This window comes from Odocoileus virginianus, chromosome 29 (assembly GCF_023699985.2).
Source record: "Odocoileus virginianus isolate 20LAN1187 ecotype Illinois chromosome 29, Ovbor_1.2, whole genome shotgun sequence".
Classification (NCBI taxonomy): Eukaryota; Metazoa; Chordata; class Mammalia; order Artiodactyla; family Cervidae; genus Odocoileus; species Odocoileus virginianus.
In genome coordinates this window covers 19113581-19134360 of record NC_069702.1, presented here as the reverse complement: position 1 = coordinate 19134360, position 20780 = coordinate 19113581, and the positions used below count along the sequence as shown (strand labels likewise).

At 41.8% G+C, this 20780-nt stretch overlaps 1 protein-coding gene across 1 annotated transcript in view; it reads left to right on the top strand.

Annotated features, from left to right (window-relative positions):
• Positions 1–20780, top strand: part of ENOPH1 (enolase-phosphatase 1) — a 35759-nt gene that overhangs the window by 3386 nt on the left and 11593 nt on the right. The gene's annotated exons all lie outside the window — the stretch shown is intronic.

Sequence of the window (20780 nt, the reverse complement as noted above, 5' to 3'; positions counted from 1 at the left end):
GCATTGTTAAATGGTTATACCCCAATAGGAAAGAAAAGGTTTACCAAAAACAATGCCTTTGAAATACCCTTAGGAAGCCAGTCCTCTCTGGAGACTGAGTCCATCTTTCTGTAGATCACATGCAGCCATTTTTCCTTCAGAGCTGAAATATTGCTGCTTCTCTTGAGCACCGAAGGAAGCAGTTGGTTTGGGATTAGGTGACGTAGATGAAAAATATATTGTGTCAAACACTAGGCTCAAACGGAACCATTCATGCTGTCAGAGACACTGGGGAACTGAGACTGTCCCAGGGAACAGAATACCTTCTGTGAGTGGAATGGCAGACAAGTTACCAGCGCTGGTTATGTTAATTTTTTCCCTTTCTCTCTCTCTTTTTCCCCTTGCTGAGTAGTTAAGAGTTGAAGGTGCCTATGATGCAGCTTATAACTATGTAAGATGACACTAACTCCTAGATACCTTACAGGATTCCATAGAATCTTCCCAGTCTGGAAAGGTGTTGTTGACAGCCTGTTGCTCTGTCAGGGTATGCCTTTAACCCTTAGGCTACAGACAATAATAAACAATGGTTTTACTTAACTGCTAATGTATCTTATTTCCTTTGAGTCAGAATGGTCAAATTTCTGGAGCGAGAAGTGTTCCTTGCTCCGATCATCTAGTCAGTGTCATTACCAGCTAATTAATTTGTCATGTAAATCAATGGATGCCTAGAGGCATGTCTTTGTGAGGGTCATCACAACTTGCTGGGGGCAGAACAGCAGTAGAACCAGCTTTCCCTCGATGGTTCCCAGTGCATCTGAGTCCTCAAAGACACCAGTCCTGCCCCTCACTGCTGAACATGTGCCTCTGGAGTTTCTTTTCTTTTCAAGCACTGACTTTGATCCTCTATGGTGGTGATCACTCAACATTTCTAGGTTATATAAACCATCAGCAGGCTTTCCCGATGGCTCAATGGGTGAAGAATCTGCCTGCAGTGTAGGATACACAAGAAATACAGGTTCAACTCCTGGGTTGGGAAGATGCCCTGGAGAAGGGCATGGCAACCCACTCCAGTGTTCTTGCCTGGAGAATCCCATGGACAGAGGAGCCTGCGGGCTGTAGTCTAAAAGGTTGCAGAGCTTAAGACACGACTCTCTGACTACACACACACACACACACACACACACACACACACACACACACACACACACACACACACACAGAGTGTCAGAGTTGGGGTAGGCATAGCCAATAGAATTTATTGTAACCAGTAGAATTCATTGTGTACTGTTATTAAGTTATAAAGTAAATTAGAATTTAAAGATGAGGTTTAAATGAGTATAAATGAATGGGATTGTATTTTCTTCCCTTATCCGCTTGAATCATCTTGCCTGCACCCCATGGAGCCGCCACAGATCTTTGTCCATGGTGGTGTCATACTCATTTTCTGAATTTTTGCATTGTGTTATTCCAATTATTTTGGTCTGTAAGCTGCAAAATAACACCATTACCAGTCCTGTGGTTGTCCTGTCAGGAACCTTCAACTGTTGTTTTTGAGTTGGGGAAGATGATCTCTTGTTTCTGAAAATGCTCTATAATTTGGTGCTTTTCCTGTCACTACACATCAAATTAGTGCTTGTAACAACAGTCGGGGCAGTTATGGTCTCTGAAGTCACTGCAACACCATCTTAGCAAATACGGAAACATTGTCCGTAGAGAAGATGAAGGGAAAGTTTCCTGTGAGCTTCTGGTCACAACTGATGGATAGATAGTCTCGTCTTGCATGTTTCTGTTTGTCTTATTTAATACGTATCATTGATTCCCTAACATTGAGCTCACTGCCAGTGGCGCTATAACTTAGGCTTTAGTGGAGCTTATCTAACCCATGTGCTTGCTCCAAAGTCAGGTAGTTTTCTTGCCTTACGAACACTAGACAGCACGGGGGCCATTTTAAACGGCAACATCACCAACAAAAAGCACAAAATGTGAAAATGTAGTGGCCAATAGCCTTTGAAAAGAATGCTTGTTTAAAATATGAGAGGTGAAGTAAGGCAGAGCATCACCTCATAATGGGGATGTGTGCAACTGGGTTTTCAGAAGTTTTGCTGTTCTGCTCATGTATGTACCCGTCGTCAAAATAAAGTGGGAAAGTTCAGTAAATAATGATTAATTTATGAATAAATTTTAGTAGGTAGGAAAATTTTCAAATATAGTATCTTTAAGTAACAGGGATTGGCTGGACAGTGTAGTATTTATCAGGATGAGCTTGGTGACTGCAAGTCTGGCTTAGCTTCTGGCTCCCTGAATGATTTATGGCAAGTTAGTTATTGTCTTTTGTGTCTGGGTACAAATGTCCTGTACAATGTCCTATATTGTGGGGATAGCAACCTCATAAGGCATGAACATTTAATGAACATTTGTGCTCAGGGATTGTGCTCACTCAGTCATGTCCGACTCGTTGTGACCCTGTGGACTATAGCCCTCCAGTCCCCTCCGCCCATGGGATTTTCCAGGCAAGAATACTGAAGTGGGTTGCCATTTCCTCCTCAGGGGATCTTCCTGACCCAGGGATCGAACCTGAGTCTCCTGCATCTCCTGCCTTGGTAGGCAAATGCTTGACTCCTGAGCCACTTGGGAAGCAAGGAATGAATATTTAACCACCCCCAACCCCCCCTGTATAAAATAAGTGAATATATTTCCATCAGTATTTCATTTGCTATCAACAAACCTTGTCCGAGAGTAGTGGGTGAGTGGCAGTGGGCAGGTAGATTTTTCATTTATGCCATAGAGGGACTTTTTGTGCTTGAAGATAAAGCCTTTGTAATAATTAAGAACCTTCTATTAACTGAAAGTATGATTCTGATTAGAGTGTTTGTTCCTACAGAGTGTATTAAGTGGGTCGTGGTGAGTACCCTTGCCAGTGGCCTTTTATATCTGTGCTGCTCAGACTTGAATGTGTAAACAAATAATCCAGAGATCTGGCTAAAATGTAGTTACTGATTCAGAAGATCTGGAATGGTACTTTTTTTTTCATTTTTAGTAACATTTGTTTTCTAATTTTACAAGCAGTACATGTTCATTGAAAACAGAAATACATAAAAGCATAAAGTAAAAATTGACAATCACCCATAATTCACACTGACCCCCTTCCCGCCAGAGATAAGTGTTATTTGCACTTTGCTGCATTTCCTTCCGGTGTATACATGTTTGTTTGTTTTCTTTTTCTGGCCAGGCCATGTGGCATGTAGGATCTTAGTTCCCTGACCAGGGATCCAACCTATACCCCCTGCATTGGGAGTACAGAGTCTTAACCACTGGACCGCCAGTGAAATCCTGTAGTGTTTTAAATGGAAGTATAATTTACCTACAGTACTATGTTAGTTACAGGTGTCATAGTGATTCAATATTTCTGTACATTGTAAAATGATCACCATGATATGTCTGGTTAACATCTGTCACCATACAAACATACTACAGTATAAATGGTTATATTCCTCATGCTGTACATTTCATCATCATTTATTTTGTAACTGAGAGTTGGTACCTCTTAATCTCCCCCACCTATTTCATTAATTTCTCCAGATTCCTCCCTTCTGGCAACCGCCTGTTTATTCTGTCTGTGAGTCTGTTCTGTTTTTGTTATGTTCCTGCATTTGTTTTGTTTTTTAGCTATGTGAAATCAGACGGTATTTGTCTTTGCCTTGTTTCACTTAGCGTAATACTCTCTAGGTCCATCTATGTTATCACAAGTGGCAAGATTTCACTCTTTTTTTTTAATGGCTGAATAGTATGGAATGGAAGCTGAGTTTTGAACAGGTTCCTGGGTGATGCTGGTGCTGCCGGTCCATGGACTGATCTCTGAGTAGTTAGGCTGTATACAGAAGCCAAGGTCTGTTAGCATCCCTTTGGCTCACTGGAGGTGACAGAGCAGACCAAGAGTGTAGGTGAATTAAAGGAGGTCTGTCGTCATTAACAGAACCAAAACCTCTCAGAAGTCAAGTAAATTGACAAAAGAGAGCAAGATAATGAAATAAACTGGTAAACAACAAGGCAATAAGCAAGTGGCCACTTCCCCAGCTTTTGCAAATTGTCTTCTAGGAACTGAACTGTAACAATAACTTTATTTTCATTGCTTGTGGAACTTCCCCACCCAGGGATTGAACCTGCAGCCCCTTCAGTGGAAGCTCGGAGTGTTTTTTATTATTTATGTGTTTGCCTGTGCTGGGTCTTAGTTGCGGCATGCAAGATCCACTTCCCCGGGATCAAACCTAGGCTTCCAGCAGGGGGAGTGTGAAGTCTTAGCCCCTGGACTACCAGGGAAGTCTAAAGAAATTTTCTTTTATTTTTTTCTTATTTATTTACTTATTTGGCTGCATCAGGTCTTAATTGCTGCACGTGCTTAGTTGCTCTGTGGCATTTGGGATCTTAGTTCCCCAACCAGGGATAGAACCTGCACTCCCTGCATTGGAAACACTGAGTCCAAACCACTGGACTGCCAGGGAAGTCCTGAGATTATCTTTTTTTTTTTTTTTAATTGAGTTTTTTTTTTTTTTTTTTTAAAGATTCTGTTTAAGGACTGTGGTGGTGTGGAAGTTGGTAAAGACAGTGCGTAGGAGCTGGAGTTTTACCTTAGAGTACAGAATTTTTGGCAGTGTTTTGAATAAGACCAAGAGAAAAGAAGATGTCTCAAACTTAATCTTCTCCATTAGAAAATCTGAATTAAGCAGACAAATCCTTGATCCTATCAGTAGTATTTTTTTTGAAGTAGCAGATACTCATTTCATTGAAAGTCAAAATGATAAAGATATTGATTCAGTTTAACAATGGAATCCTGTTTGTATGCTTTTCTGACATTTGTTTAGTAAATTTCTTTGGACTATATTTTATGCCAGAGTGCTTTTATAAATAGCTAACACAGTCGATTGCTTACTAATACTTGTAATTTACTCTTATGTTGTCTTATATTCTAACAGTATATTTTGGAAGATAATAATGAGGAAATGTTGAAGCTGATTTTTTTTTTCTCATGAAAACTATTATGTTAATTTTATGGTCTTTTCTAGGAAGAGAGCTTGTGTTGTTTGATAGTTATTAAACTTTAGTTTAATATCCAGTTAATAAGTATTATTATTTCTAATGTTCTCAGCATTGAGAACTATAGGGTGCTGACTCCACCCTCAGTATGAAACTGTTACAAGACTGCCCACAAGAAACAGCACGCAGGCGCTTTTTACACCTGTGTGGTTTATTATTGATGCTGTAACTATGTCACTTTTCCTAGGTTCCTTCAGTCTAGGGATTCAGGCTTTTTCATTTCCAAGAATGGGGGGAGTAGGATCTGTCATGCTCACAAAGTAGAGAAGATCGAATGAGATAGATACAAAAAGCTTTGATCCCTGGAAACAAGAAGGTGAGTCTCAGTTCAGTTCAGTTCAGTCGCTCATTCATGTCCAACTCTTTGTGACCTCATGGACTGCAGCACGCCAGACCTCCCTGTCCATCACCAACCCCCAGAGCTGACTGAAACTCATGTCCATTGAGTTGGTGATGCCATCCAACCATCTCATCCTCTGTCACCCCCTTCTGCCTTCAGTCTTTCCCAGTATCAAGTTCTTTTCAAATGAGTCAGTTCTTTGCATCAGGTGGCCAAAGTATGGAGTTTCAGCTTCAACATCAGTCCTTCCAATGAACATTCAGGACAGATTTCATTTAGGATGGGCTGGTTGGATCTCTTTGCAGTCCAAGGGACTCTCAAGAGTTTTCTCCAACACCACAGTTTGAAAGCATCAATTCTTTGGTGCTCAGCTTTCTTTATAGTCCAACTCTCACATCTGTATATGACAACTGGAAAAACCATAGCCTTGACTAGACGGACCTTTGTTGGCAAAGTAATGTCTCTGCTTTTTAGTATGCTGTCCAGGTTGGTCATAACTTTTCTTCCAAGGAGTAAATGTCTTTTAATTTCGTGGCTGCGGTCACCATCTGCAGTGATTTTGGAGCCCCCCAAAATAAAGTCTTCCACTGTTTCCCCATCTGTTTGCCATGAAGGTGAGCTTAAGGTCCTGTATACTTCTCTGTATCCAGTGACCACCATTATACTTGATGACCATTATGTTAATCTTCTGTCCTTTTGCTTATGGCAGGAGATGGCTTAAATAAATAACTTAGTCATGAGCTGGGGGGTAGAAAAAAACTGAAAAATATGAAGCCCAGTAGAAACACTGATCACAATGTAGGAAATATAAGACTGGAGACAGAAAGCACTTGTGAGGAGTCAGTATGGAAAAGGGGGAGCTAACATGTACTGAAACTCACTGTGATGACTTCTCCCTGTGCTTCTATGGCCCTGGGCAGAAATAGGTCAAGAACGAGACACAAAACATGACTGCTCTCAGACAACTTGCACTGGAATGGCAGGATTTCCTGGTTTGATTACTATTCCCCCAAACCTCCCCTTGCTCCAGATTCCTACAGGGAGATATACTCATGGTGGAATACAAGAGGATTTTTGTTGATTCAGCTTGAAACAAGGGGAGGAACCTTTGGAGAATCACTGTATTGGGCCTGAGTATATCATGAGAGGGATTAGAAAACACTTCCAGCCTTAATTTCTGGTCTCTTACTCTTCTAGAACCTTCCATGTCATGGCACATGCATAATGTTTTCAGCTAATCAGTCTTCCCTTCCTTTTCCCCACATTTATTTGAATACCTATCATGTGCCAGGTGCTGCCAGGAAACCAAAATTCTTAAAGATGCAGTTGCCACCCTTAAGGAATCAAGTAAGGAAGACAGGTACATAAATGGGTTGTCTTTGCACCATCAAAATCCTTTTGGGTTTCCTGTTGGCTCAAAGATAGTTTCAGCTCCTCAACTTGAGTGAGTCGGGTTTTCCAACTTTCTGTTCCTCTGTTGCTTTACCCTGTTTTTGGTAAATGACCGATCACGCCCCTTTGGGTCGTGCCAGTCTTTCATGCCACCGCCGCTCCTCCAGCTTGGGATGTCATACTGTTTCCTCTCCAAGTGCAGCTTGGTTCCATGTCCCCATTGACTTAAACCACGTTTAAAGCGTATTTCTCGTGCTAGGCTGTGGGAATATACAGGTGATACCGACTTCTGCTTTCAGAGGACTTTGGTTTAAGCAGGAATTTCCGAGTCCCCGCCTCCCTGCTCTGCAGCGCCGTGTGTTTGCCGTCGTCGCAGAGGCTGCCTTGCCGTGTGTCTGTGCTGTCTCCCCCCGTGCTGAGAGCCCCGTAGGGCAGAGAGCAGAGGCTGGCACGGTGCTCGCACATACGGCGTTCGGCAAGTGCTCGTTGATGGCGATGCGATGCCTTCCAGACTGGGCCCGGGAGGGGCTGGCGTTGTTTTCTCCCACTACTGCTATCCTTGCTATTTCAGATTCCCTCAAGGTGATATTTTATCTTATTTGCACAGCATGCGATGTAACTGTCGTGTTTCTAGAGTAATATTAGAACTTTGACCCAGCATTTCTAAAACTGGTGAGTTTTAGAGAAATGAGTTAACAATGGAAGTTAAACACCATAAAATAAATTTTATTAACAAGTATCTAAAGAGCTGAATACTTTATTCTTTGGAAACTTGTATCTGTTAATGTGAGGATAGAGGAGTGTTTCCCACCCCCCTAATTTTTCCATGGAAATTAATTCATGCTTGTTATGAACTGCAGACATTACAGAAGAGTATAGTGTAGAGAATGAATGTCACTTTTGCTCCTACCACCTAGCAGTAATCATTAAAAGTTTGGTGAATATTCTTTCTGATTTTTTTTTCCTATGCATAAAGTCACTTAGATTCTTGAAGTATATGTAGTCAGATCAACTCCCCAAAAGTACCAATTCTAATATATAACTCCTGTTTTGAAAATACATAGATAGCTAAGCCTTTCTTTTGCTCAGATAAACTTTTTAAGGATATCCTGTGTTTAGCTCTGAAAAGACCTCCCTTCTCTGGTGGTTCTTAAATTTTCTATCCTTAAAGCTCATCCCATGTAACTCTTCCACACACACACAAAAGCTATTCTTTTTACAGTAAAGCTTGTTTTTGTATACAGCTTTTGATTTTCACATTTATTAGCGTTTAGTTTTCATTATTGGTTTTGGTAGAGGTAGGGGTCAGGAGAAGGGTGGCGGCCAGCCCACCCTTATCTTGCTGTATCCGGTCCTCCGTCACGTGGAAAGTCAGTAGTAGTGTCCTCAGAGGCCCTTTCGGAACCTGGTCGGCCCCTTCCCAGGGGACTCCACTTTCAAAAACACGGATTGCTTTTCAAAGACAGAATTCTTTAATACAGAAAAGGGTTCTTTGTCTTCTGGGTATGCACGTGAGGGCTTCATTTCTTAACTTGATTTTCAGTGTTCATTATGTGACCTTCTAACAAGCTCCTTTTCTTAAGTCCTAAAAAGTGTGGAGCTGATACTGGGTAAAAAGAGACTAACATATGTAGTTTGAAAGCTAGTAGGAATCCTGGCAGTGGGACCTGGGTGGGATTCCGGGGAGGAGCTCGTGGTCAAGATTGGTGTTTGTGCTGCCGTTCTCCAAGAGGCTGGCTGACTCCTGCCCTGGGCCTTGGCTGGGACCAAGTCATCGTAAGTCTAAGCTAATTAGATCCCTTTGACCAGAAGATCAGGCTCTGGGGATCTGACTCTTCGAACCAAAGAAGGAAAAAGACCTGATTGGTAAACTATAGTTTCTTAGTTTATGTTTAACCTTTATGTGCCTTTGTGAAATGGAGGAAATAAGAGCTCTTGTTTCATAGGGTTATTTTGAAGATTGAAAAGATGTAATTCAGGTTATTCATTAATCAGTGCATTTAGTAGATTTGGAGGGCTTGGGAGCAGAGTGGCAGATGGTGAGAAGTGATTAGACTCTGGATGTGTTTTGAAGATAAAGGCTGACAGCATTTGCTGATGGATTGGTGGTATGTGGAGCGTGAGAGCAAGAGGAGTCCGAAGAGGACTCTAAGGCTTTTGGCCTGAGCATCTTGGAAGGATGGAGCTGCCACTTGGCTGGGATGGGACTGTGGGAGGAGCAGGATTAAGGGCTAGAAACAGGAGTTTGAATTTCAGATATCCAAGTGAGATTTGGAGAAGGTAGTTGAGAAAAAATCAGTCTGGAGTTCAGGGAAGAGGTCCAGGTTCAAGCTGTGGACTTGGGTCATTGGCAACAGATGGGTATATGGATGGTGCTAGCGGTAAAGACAGAGTATGAGGTGGTTGGATGGCATCACCGACGCGATGGACATGAGTTTGAGCAAGCTCCAGGAGTTGGTGATGGACAGGGAAGCCTGGTGTGCTGCAGTCCATGGGGTTGCAAAGAGTCGGACACGACTGAGCAACTGAACTAACTACTAAGTGATAAAGAACCTGCTTGCCAGTGCAGGAGACAAGAGATGTGAGTTTGAAGCCTGGGTCAGAAAGATCCCCTGGAGGAGGAAATGGCAATCCACTCCAGTATTCTTGCCTGGAGAATCCCATGGACAGAGGAAGCTGGCAGCTTGCAGTCCATGGGTTGCACAGCATCAGACACAACTGAAGTGATTTAGCACGGCAACAGATGGCATTTAAAATCATGGATTAGACGCGATCACTGACAGTAGAATGAGGTAAAATGAGAAGTGCCTGGAACGGTGAAGGCTCAGTTAGTGTTGGCAGTTGTTCCCTCTGTTACTATAATTACTTATTATTCCTGTTTATTGGAACAGTTACAGTACTGCCAGGTGAACCAGAATCTCTCATTTCTTTTCTTAGTGCAAATCTCTTTGAGAAAAGCAGTATTAGAAATTTCTGTGGGGAAAAAAATATCAGGATCTGGGGGGTTGAGTGATCCTAGTGAGTTGTGCTCCCCGAAGTCATCTACCCACAGAGCTGGATAGGCTCAGTCATTGGGCTTCAGTTGATCTGGGTTTTAGTCCTGGTTTTACCCTACCAGCGGAGAAGGCAGTGGCACTCCACTCCAGTAATCTTGGCTGGAAACGCCCATGGATGGAGGAGCCTGGTAGGCTGCAGTCCGTGGGGTCATGAAGAGTCGGACACGACTGAGTGACTTCATTTCACTTTTCACTTTCATGCACTGGAGAAGGAAATGGCAACCCACTCCAGTGTTCTTGCCTGGAGAATCCCAGGGACGGAGGAGCCTGGTGGGCTGCCGTCTATGGGGTTGCACAGAGTCAGACACGACTGAAGTGACTTAGCAGCAGCAGCAGTTACTCTACCAGCAGTGAAACCTTTTTGAATCTCAGCTTCTCCATTTATTCAGAGGGGGTCACCTTGCACCAGTGTAGGTGGATTCAAGGAAGTAATTGTCCGTTCCCTCCCCTGCACACTCAAAGGGGCTAGGACTCTGTCCTAGGACCAGTCAGGTTTCCTGCTCTGAAACTTAGAAGACATCGGTGTTCTTTCTCTCTGCTGCTTTTAAAGACCTATCCCAACTACTAGCCCTTGTGAATAATGATAACCTTCCTTTGTGAGATGTGATTCATTGAAGTTAATTAGATTATAGTTTATATTTCTTTAATTACAGTTTAATTAATTTAGAAGACAAGTTTGTCTTACAGCATCACATATATTCTTTTTGAATGCAGATGAAGATACTTAGTGTTCATTCCTAAAGGCTTCAGCTTTCAAAGGGGAATGATTATTTCTGCTTAACCCATGAAAATAGATGTAGAGTTACAATTTCTGAGCCCTGGTGGCCCTTTGTAGCAGCCAGAGATGCAAAACTTCTCTTGGTAGTTCCTAGTAACGGTCTTCAGGAAGGATATTTAAGGAGCAATTCTGATACCACAGCTGTTGAATCTATCTGATGGATGGTGTGGACCGCTCCAAGAAGTAGTAGATTCCTCACTGTTAGAAATGTTCAAGCAGGTGCAAATATCCAATTATAAAGTAAGTAAGTTGTGAAGAAGTAACATATAACATAGTGACTAGCGTTAATAATACTGTATTGTATACCTGAAGACTGTAAAGAGAGTAGATCTTAAAAGGTCTCATCACAAAAAAAAAAAATTTCTTAATTGTGATGGATGTCAACAAGACTCACTGTGGTGCTCATTTCCCAGCATACACAAACATTGAACCAATGTGTTGTCTTCATTGTTTAGTCACAAAATCATGTCCGACTCTTGTGACCCCATGGAGTGTAGCCCACCAGGCTCCTCTGTCCATGGGATTCTCCAGGCAAGAGTACTGGAGTGGGTTTTTGCCATTCCCTTCTCCAGAGGATCTTCCTGACTCAGGGATGGAACCTGCATCTCTTGCATTGGTGGGCCTGTTCTTTACCATTGAGCCATGGGAAGCCCAATATACTGCATACCTGTGACTACTATAATGCTTTGTATCAATTATATCAACTTAAAAAAGACTGTACTCTTTCATTGTAGAAATAGATATGTTAAAAAAAAAAAAAGAAGTTTTCCCCCCTCCCTTAGTATCTCTTGTCCCAGAGAAAACCTTTGTAACCTGTTATGTACATATTCTCCTAGGTTTCATTTTATCTGTTTAGATAGTCCCCAAAATATGATTACCCTGTTTTTTCATTTCTTATTTAGAGAATGTGATTGGTTCTTAGGACCCATCAAGCCACTTGATTTTCCTTTGTTTTTTATCCTCTGGGATTAATACAGAAATAATAGGTCACCAGTATTACCTTTGTGTTGTTTAATTCTCCGGCTGGAAAATGTTAAATTCTCAAATATTGTAAATCATTTGCACCCTGTGGTCCCTTTGGAAAGCTTTTAAAATAGTTTCTTTAAATAGCTGTGGTACTCTTAAGTATCACCCATTACCTTTTTATTGCCCATTTTCTTCAAAGGAGACATGAATAAATATAACAACAGTTTTATTTTTATTGATTCTATGACCTTTTCATTAAAACAACCACTTGACAGTAAAGCAAATCCATATCTAGACTTCTGAACATTTATGAGGCAGTTTCTTTAATTAGATCTTCAGAAATGTTGTGGCCCTTAATGGAGTGCTTTCAGAATGCTATCACTGAGCTGCGCAGAGTAATATAAAGTGCTGCTTGCATAGTACCCCCACTAGCATGTAGTAGAATTTATTAATAATCATAGTCCCCTGAAAGACAGGTACTGCTGTTTAGTTCTATAACCTTTTGTCATGTGTGTGTTAGTGTCTCGGTTATGTCCAGCTTATTTCGACCCCATGGACTGTAGCCCACTAGATTACTCTGTCCATGGGATTCTCCAGACAGATATACTGGAGTGGGTTGCCTTGCCCTCTTTCAGGGGATCTTCCTGACTCAGGGATTGAACGCAGGTCTCCTGCATTGCAGATAGATTCTTTACTGTCTGAGACAACAGGGGAGCCCCTTTTGTCCTGAAAGTGGAAGTCGCTCAGTCGTGTCCCCCTCTTTGCGACCACATGGAGTACACAGTCCACGGAATTCTCCAGGTCAGAATACTGGAGTGGGTATCCTTTCCCTTCTCCAGGGGATCTTCCCAACCCAGGGATCGAACCCAGGTCTCCCTCATTTCAGGCGGATTCTTTAACAGCTGAGCCACCATGGAAGCCTCATACATACTACTGAAACTGTAACAACCCATTAGGTGACTGGTGTACTAAAAATATTTACATGTTTGTAGAATCTTGGGTTTATTACAGCAGTTTTTTTCATACTGTAGAATTGTGAATTGTCTGTAAGTGGATTATAACTGAAGTTAAAGAATTTATCATTGCTGTTCTCGAATTACTTTTAAAGCCTGAAAATTTTGAATGGGCAGATTTGGGCGATAAGCATTAGCTTTCTTTCTTTCTTTCTTTCTTATTTTTTGGCCATGCTGCATGGCACTGCAGGATCCTAGTTCCTTGACCAGGGATTGAACTCGTGCCCCCTTGCAGTGTAAGCAGAGTCTTAACTGGATCACCAGGGAAGTCCTACTAGCAGCTTTAAAAAATTTGTTCTTAGAACATTCTAATTTGGTACCATTTTGTTCTCCAAGGCCAAACTTGCCTTGAAGTAACTTGCCAGTTACTCCAGGTACCTCTTGATTTCCTGCTTTTGTATTCCAGTCCCCAGTGATGAATACGACATTTTTTGGTGTTAGTTCTAGGTGGTCTTCTGGGTCTTCATAGAACCAATCAACTTCAGCTTCTTCAGCATCGGTGTTTGGGGCATAGACTTGAATTACTGTGATGTTTAATGACTTGCCTTGGAAATGAACCAAGGTCATTCTGTCATTTTTGAGGTTGCACCCGAGTACTGCATTTCAGACTCTTATTATGAGGGCTACTCTGTTTATTCTATGGGATTCTTGCCCACAGTAATAGATATAATGGTCATCTGAATTAAATTCACCCATTCCTGTCCAGTTTTAGTTCACTGATTTCGAAGATGCCAGTGTTTATTCTTACCATCTCCTGCTTGACCACATCCAATTTACCTTGATTCATGGACCTAACATTCCAGGTTCCCATGCAGTACTGTTCTTTGCAGCATCGGATTTTATTTTCTTCACCACATACATCCACAGCTGAGCGTCATTTCCACTTTGACCCAGATGTTTCATTCTTTCTGGGGCTGTTAGTAGTTCTCTGCTGTTCCCCGGTAGCATGTTGAACACTTTCCAACCTGGGGGACTCATCTTTCGATGTCGTATCTTTTTGTCCTTTTATACAGTTCATGAGGTTCTCATGGCAAGTATGATGGAATGGTTTGCCATTCCCTCCTCCATTTCATCTTCCTCCTCCATCTTACCTGTCTCCTGAGAAACCTGTGTGCGGGTCAAGAAGCAACAGTTAGAACCCTGTATGGAACAGCTGATTAGTTCAGGATTGAGAAAAGTGTACGACTGGGCTGTCAGCTGTCAGCTGTCACCCTGTTTGTTTAACCTCTCAGTACATCATGAGAAATGCCGGGCTGGATGAGTTACAAGCTGGAATCAAGATAGGCAGGAGAAACATCAACAACCTCAGATATGTGGATGATACCGCTCTATTGGCAGAAAGCGAAGAGGAACTAAAGAGCCTCTTGATGAGGGTGAAGGAGAGAGTGAAAGAGCCAGCTTAAAATTAAATATTAGTTAAAAATCTAGATCATGGTGTCTGGCCCCATTACTTCAAGCAAATAGAAGGGGAATAGGTGGAAGTAATGACAGATTTCCTCTTTCTGGCTCTGAAATCATTGCAGATGGTGACTACAGCCATGAAATCAGAAGATGATTGCTTCTTAGCAGGAAAGCTATGACAGACCTAGACAGTGTTTTGAAAAGCAGAGACATTACTCTGCCGACAAAGGTCCATATAATCAAGGCTATGGTCTTCCCAGTGGTGATGTATGGTTATGAGACCTGAACCCTAAAAAAGGCAGAATGCCAAAGAATTGAGGCCTTTGAAATGTGGTACTGGAGAAGACTCCTGCAGGTCCCTTGGACAGCAAGGAGATCAAACCAGTCAATCTTAAGGGAAATCAACCCTGAATACTTGTTGGAAGGACTGATGCTGAAGCTGAAGCTCCAGTATTTTGACCATCTGATGCGAACTGTCGACTCGTTGGAAAAGTCGCTGCTGCTGGAAAAGATTGAGGGCAGAAGGAGAAGAGAGCATCAGAGGATGAGATGGCTGGTTGGCATCACCAATGCAATGGACATGAACTTGGGCAAACCTCAGAAGATGCTGAGGGACGGGGAGGCCTGGCATGCTGCAGTCCATGGGGTTGCAAAGAGTTAGACACGACCGGGTGACTGAACAACAACAACAGTTTGGCACCATAGTACCTATCAGACTGTAATTGTTGGCTTTTAAGAATAAGCATCTTAAAAATGAAAAAATAAAAATAAGCATCTTGAAGGCATTTTATTAGTTTTGCATGATAGTTGCTCAGTAAGGATGTTGAAAGAATGGATAAAATCTTCACAGTTTAGTTATTTGGCCCATGTAGTTTTATGTTGTGCAGTAACACTCACACTAAAATAGACATCAGTCTGCTAACCTCCCAGTTCCAGTTACCCTGAGTTCTAACTTCATTGCCTACCTTTGTGTGCAGACAGACAGTGTAGAGGGGAGTTTTCCGTATAGAGGAAAGAGGCAAGTTGGATGATCGGAAGTTCCAAAGTAGATTCTAATTTCTGAAGCTTCTCCTAAACAGAATTGCTTGAAATCTGGACCTTTTATTTCTGTGGTTCTCCGAGGATAAGGTCTGTGGTGTATCACTCCGTTAATCAGAAATGTCTGGTGGCACTTCCCTGGCGGTTCAGTGGTTGGGACTTTGCGCTTCCACTGCAGAGGGTCTGGGTTCAATCCCTGGTCTGGGAACTGAGATCCCACATGCCGAGCAGCCAAAAAGTAAATAAAAATATATATACTTAGAAACATGTGGCACTCAGTAAGTCCTCAGTAGATGTTGAAAGAATGAATTGGTTGTCTTTGTGATTTGTTCTCTGGGGACTTCTCTGCTATCATTTGTCACTAAATTGGGGGAAAGGTGATCTTGCTGTGTTTAAATGTTTGTGCTGGAGTATATAATTAGTGGTAAGGAACTGGGTGTTTTCGTCTATCTAATTACCTCTAGTGACCGCAGTGACTTTGCTTGGTATTATCATCGCCATTTAGCAGATGAGAAAATAGGCTTAAAGAGGATAAGTTACTTGAACATAGTTAGTGAAAGAAAGAGGTAGAACCCTGGCGTGGCATACTGCCCAGAGTCTGTACCTGCTCTCAGGATTAACAGGCTCTTGAGTGGTTCTTGGTACCAATAAAGCTGGATATAGGAAATGCGATTTTGTGGCGCACAAAGAGTATAGCACTGTATGCGTTTAAAAAGTTTTTGAGGACTTTAACTCTGAGTGGCCCTGAATCTGACCAAAAACTTTCCATGGGGAGTATTTCCTGTTGCTTAGAAGTTGAGGAATGATGGAGGCAGGATACTGGAGAAGGACCAGATGAGAAAGGTGTAGCATGAGGGATCAGAGTTGGTTTGTTTTAATCCATTTAAAATAAGCAAGGATAAAGACTAATGTAATAACTGCACACCAACCACAAAGCTAACTAAACTCTCATATGATGTTTATTGCAGATCTTAAAGAAATAAAACACTACAGCTATACCTGAAGCCCTTGGTACATCTCATTTTGTATTAATTTTATTCATATGCTAGAGTTTCTGTTCATATTGATAAATACAATTTGTTTTTTATAAATATAATTTTAGTACATTCATTGTTAACTGCTAACTAATGTTTTAGAGTGTGAGAGTGTGAATATGCCCTTATTTTCTCTAGCTGATGATGATTTAGGATATTTCCGTTAACTTGCAGCCTCCCCAGTATGACAGTAGCACTTTTTTTGCTTTCCTCTCTGCACAGGTATGTCTGCCTAGGAGAGAAAGAGCTGTGTATGTGCACCTTCCTTCTGCCACATCTCAGATAGCACTCTCTCAAGTAGGGGCTGCTTTACAGTCCTGCCATGGTGCATGAGTGTAGGAGAGGTGCTAAGCCAGAGAAAGGAAGGCATGAGGAGGAACATCCTGGGAAAACTTGACTATTTAAAGAAAATCAGAAATATATGGGAAAGGGTAAACCTACCAATGCAGGAAACACGGGTTCAATCCCTGGGTCAGCAAGATCCCCTGGAGAATGAAATGGCTACCCACTCTGGTGTTCTTGCCTGGAGAATTCCATGGACAGAGGAGCTTGGCAGGCTACAGTCCACGGGGTCGCAAAGAGTTGGATATGCCTGAGCGACTAACACTTTCCCTGGTGGTCCAGTGGTTAGGACTCTGCCTTCCAGCGCAGGGGGTACAGGTTTGATCCCTGGATGGGGAACGAAGATCCCACATGCCACAGGGTGTGGCCAAAAAGAAAACCCAACACAGCATTGTAAATCAACTATATGTCAATAAAAAAAAAATTTTAAGAGATATATCAGTACAGTAAAAGGAATCTCTTGCAGAAAAAGAAAGCTATCAATCTTAGCTTGTTTTCCTTCTTTAAGATCAAGAAAGTTTTTATTGAGCCTTAAACAAAACTTTTATGTCAAATATGCTGAAAATTTTGCCTGATCACACAGTTTGTATGCTTCAGAATCTGCTGAGTGCTACTGGAATGCCACATGAGAACAAGCAAACTGAATGACTTATTTGTTTTTACTGGGGCAGGTGAAATTTGAATAACATAGTATGAAGAGTCCTACCATTAAAAAAAAAAAAAAATCCGTAATAATTTTCTTGTGTTGTTTATTTTCTTTTGGGAGTGCAATTTAAGTTGAACTTAGAGTTGAATCTTCTGAAATGTTAACAAAAAGTTCTGATTATGGAGCCAAGCCTTGTTTGAGTCAGAAAAATTCTATGCACGCCAAAAAAAAAAACCCATGATTTTGTTCATAACAATCTGTTAGCTTTGTCCTAATCATGTCATCCCTTGGGCCTGTTAGCAGGAAATGAAATAAAAAGTTGTCTGGCAGCTTCCTTTTTTTGTTTTTCAATTGAAGAATCACAAACTTACAATATTAAATCAGTTTCAGGTGTACAGTGTAGTGATTTACTATTTCTGTACATTACAAAATGATCACCATGATTAGTTTCCATCTGTCACCATACAAAATTATTACATTAATATTGACTGTATTTCCTATGCTATTCAGTACATTCCCATTCTTATTTATTTTATAACTGGAAGTTTGTACCTGTTAATTCTCTCCATCTATTTGCCCATCCTCCACCTCCCCCCCACCCCCGCCCCACAACCAGCCTCTTTCTTCTCTTTTTGTCCGTGTTTACTCTCTTGTAATAGTGTTAGTAGTTAGAAATCTCATGATCCAGAAGTAATAAGGAGGAAGTGGGAAGGGAAGGAAGGGAGAGGAACACAGATCAGTGGTTTTCAGCACCGAGCTGGGGCGTGGGCTGGTACTAGCTAGCACTAATCCGCAGAAGCCAGCCGTTCTGTCGGGCACAGTGACCCTGTGATGGCACGTGCTGGTGCTTCATGAATTGGAGCCCGTTCTTATTTTACAGTAAGTGAGCCCGCTTTGCAGGGACGAGGATTGCTTTTCTTCAGGGCCTCTACACATCCCCAGAAACATTTGAGAACACCTGGCTTCAATCAGGTGACGACCCTGCTGGAGCCTTTTCCTACCCACACTGTTCTCTCTGTGTGGAATTCTCTCCTCTTGTCTTCTCCAGGTTAGGTCTGTTTCCTTTCGGTGGTTCTCAGACCTCTTATTCTCAAGATTTCTTTGTACACTTAAAATTTACTGAGGACCCAACTTCCCTGGTGGTCCAGTGGTTAAGAGTCCACCTTCCAATGCAGGGGACGTGAGTTCAAGCCCTGATCGGGGAACTACAATCTCATATGCTTCAGGGAAAGCCCGAGACCCACAACTGAGACCCAGCGCAGCCAAATAAAAATAATAAATACTTTTTAAAAATTACTGAGGCCCTAAAGAACTTTTATGTGGGCTATACTGATCAACATTTACCATATTAGCAATTGAAACAAATTTTAAAATATTTATTCATTTTAAACAATAATATGCACGTGTGTGCTAAGTTGTGTCTGACTCTGTGCGACCCTATGGACCTGCCAGGCTCCTCTGTCCATGGGCTTGTCCAGGCAAGGGTACCAGAGTGGGTTGCCATGCTCTCCTCCAGGGGATCTTCCCAACCCAGGGATCAAACCCGCATCTCTTACATCTCCTACATTGTCAGGTGGGTTCTTTACCACTAGTGCCAACTGGGAAGCCCCAATAATATAATTTTATGAAAAATGTTTCTTCTGTTTGTTTTGGAAAATGTGGCTGGAAGACTATTTTAGGAAGTGTTTTGCATTTTATGAACTGGCTGGAAGATGGCTGGATTCTCATCTACATTGGGTCTCTCGTAGCATTACTTGTTGTGTTGACTCTGGAAGACTCTATTGTACACTCGGGAAAGAGTAAAGTGGAAAAGGCAAATGATCTTAGTATTTTTATGAAAATAGTTTGACCTCGTGGAGCCCCCTAAAAGGGTTCTCAAGACCCCCAGGACTCCTGAATTTCACTTTGAGAATCATTGCTTTAGATCTCAGTTCTGTGGTCACTTCTCCAGTGATGCCTTCTCTGACCTCCCTCCCAGGTCAGACTTTCCTATTTTATGCCTTAATATTATACCTCTCGTTTGTACAATTTATTAAAATACCATCTTTATAATGTTCTATTTCTGCTACTTGGCTCCTTGAGATTTGGGATCTTGTGTGGGTTTTGCTCACAATTATATCCTCAGCCTTTATGCAAGGGCCTGCCCCTGGGCTGGGCATTCAGGACATGTTGAATAAATAAATGAGTAAGTCAGTTTAAATAAGCAGACTTCTTGGATTCAACTTGATTATAGACTTTGCTTTGAAATGTAAGCCCTTGTCTGAATTGTCTATCTGGTGTCTACATTCACGGCATCTGTTCCTTTCCTTTTTTTTCAGACTGATCCTTGCTAAAACTGTTGCAGGCCCATTATGCCCTGGGTCTGCCAAGCATTCTGATCATACTCTTGTCTCACCCATTGCGCTGCATTATAGTTCTCCCACCCCCCTCACTAATTTTTTTAAAGTAGTATTTTTTTTTTAATATCTATTTATTTACTTGGCTGCATTGTGTCTTAGTTGCGGCATGTGGAATCTAATTCCCTGACCTGGAATCTCATCCGGGTCCCCTGCATCAAGAGCATTGCGTTTTAGCCACTAGACAACCAGAGAAGTCTCTTATTTATTTATTTAAAAAATTCTCTAAAGAAAGATGATCATGAGATTATCATGATTTGTATTTTGTACTTTTCCGTATTTTCCAAAATTTCTGTGAACAAACCTGTGTTAACTTTCAGATGAGAAAAGAGAGTTATTACACCTGGAGGTAATGTATCACAGTGTAGTTGAAGTTTCACGACCCCATCTGTGGCCATTTGCATGCTCCTCACTCCAGTGTAACTGCCAATTTAGTATCTGTTTTAGATATTTTCCTTTTTTGTCATTTCTTTATAAATGGGATCATATCTTATATGGTTATGTGTCAGATTTCTCTTACTTAGCATGATGTTTCTGAGGTTCATCCATGCAGTAGCATGTATCAGTATTCTGTTGTATGAATTTTCTGTTCACCCATTTGCTAGTTGATGGCCATTTGGATTGTTTCCACTTTTTCACTAGTATGACTCATTTCCTGATGGCTTGAATGGTAAAGAATCTTCCTGCAATGCAGGAGACCCAGGTTTCATCCCTGGGTCGGGAAGATTCCCTGCAGAAGGGAATGGCTACCCACTCCAATATTCTTGCCTGGAGGATGCCATGGACAGAGGAGCCGGGTGGCTATAGTCCATGGAATCACAAAGAGTCAGACACGCCTGAGTGACTAACACTTTCACTTTTTCATGACACATTCACATCCAAGTCTTTGTGAACAGTCATTTCTCTTAGGATGGAACATTGCATGGAATCATTGAGTCATATCATAAGCTGCTGAACTTTTAAAGAAACTGCCAGACTCCTTTATAAAGTGACTGCACCATTTTATCGCCACCCCCCCACCCAACTAGATTCTTGAGAAACTTATTGAGAAAAGGAATTGTGACTTGTTTATCTTTTCAGTCCCTGTCTCCAAGGCCCACTAGCCTATCTTAGCATATGCGTGCATGCTAAGTCACTTCAGTTGTGTCCGACTCCGTGTGACCCTATGGATTGTAGCCTGCCAGGCTCCTCTGTCCGTGGGATTCTCTAGGCAATAGTACTGGAGTGGGTTGCCATGCCTTCCTCTGGAGGATCTTCCCTACCCAGGGATTGAACTCATGTCTCATGTCTCCTGCATTGACACGTAGG